Source organism: Rattus rattus, chromosome 6 (assembly GCF_011064425.1).
Source record: "Rattus rattus isolate New Zealand chromosome 6, Rrattus_CSIRO_v1, whole genome shotgun sequence".
In the NCBI taxonomy this organism is placed as follows: Eukaryota; Metazoa; Chordata; class Mammalia; order Rodentia; family Muridae; genus Rattus; species Rattus rattus.
In genome coordinates this window covers 80,026,584-80,027,819 of record NC_046159.1, presented here as the reverse complement: position 1 = coordinate 80,027,819, position 1,236 = coordinate 80,026,584, and the positions used below count along the sequence as shown (strand labels likewise).

At 38.4% G+C, this 1,236-nt stretch overlaps 1 pseudogene; it reads left to right on the top strand.

Moving 5' to 3' along the window:
* Positions 1-236: 236 nt before the first annotated feature.
* Positions 237-918, top strand: LOC116904358 (annotated as a pseudogene).
* Positions 919-1,236: the final 318 nt, after the last annotated feature.

Sequence of the window (1,236 nt, the reverse complement as noted above, 5' to 3'; positions counted from 1 at the left end):
ACTGCTTTCACCAGACAAGGTGAAGAAGCAGCTTTCATTGCACCCCAGAGTGAAATGATTCCAAACGAACGGGCATGCCAAAGAATTCTACTACTTTCTAAATCCTGGTGCAAAGAAGGATGCAAGATTTAAGCACTGAAAGTTGAGCCATTCCTTATGGAAGATGTCAATAATGATCCTTAAAGGAACACGATTCATGGTGGTCAATGCTTTTTGAAATATGGAAGAAACCTGACATGAAGACTAAATTGGGTGTTGGTATAAAGACCAAAGAGATTGTTCTTACTGAAGTTATTGATTGATTCAAGACTCTGCTTATCATATCTGAGCTAGCAGAAGGAATATTAGCATACACATCTCAAAGAGGTGACATTGGAGGGGCTCGATATGATAAAGATAAACTCTGAATATGTTGCAGATAGACTGGCTTTTGAAATAGGTCAGTGTGTAGCAATAGTATTGATGAGTTTAACTAATGATCTTGGTCCTTGTGAACAAAATCAATAAGGTCTGCAGAAATTTAGGAATCCCATGAGAACCAAGAGTAACATTTGCCTGCCTGTAAAGAATCAGATGAAACCTTGAGGATCAAAAACGGAACTTGAAGGGGGTGGCATCCTTACTGTATTTGTGGCAGAAGCATGAAGAAACAATGGTTAGAGCCCCACCATGCCTCAGCATTCTACACATCCAGTTATCAGCTGACCTCGCATCACATCAGACTGGGGTGCTCAAGATGTGGCCATCTTTTCACCTACCCTATTGTCTGTTCATTCATAATTTCTCCAGAATGATCAGTTTTCTGCTCAGACATTTGTATTAGAAAACTGTTTGGTGTGGGCCAAGCAGCAAATAAGCATGTTGAACAGGTAGATATCCTTAAGGCAGGCTGGTGGAAAATCAGAATACAATTTGTGATTAAGTAATTTTATTTTTTTAAAGTTATAGATTCCTAGACTTGATGTAAAAATAAATCAGTCAAGATGATTTTCTATAAGGAAACATGAACTCAATTTGTAAATGAACAAAAATGTATGCATATTTGTGGGTTGATAGATTGTCTGCTGGTAAAAGGTATTAATGTAGCTTAGTTCCACATGCTGATGTGTGCCTATAATTCTAGCACTCAAGAGACAGAGATAGTAGGATCATATTAAGTTCAAGGCCAGCCTGGCCAGCCTGGACCTTGTAGTGAGAACCTGAATCAAAGCAAGCAAACAAACAAAGAAAAGCTTT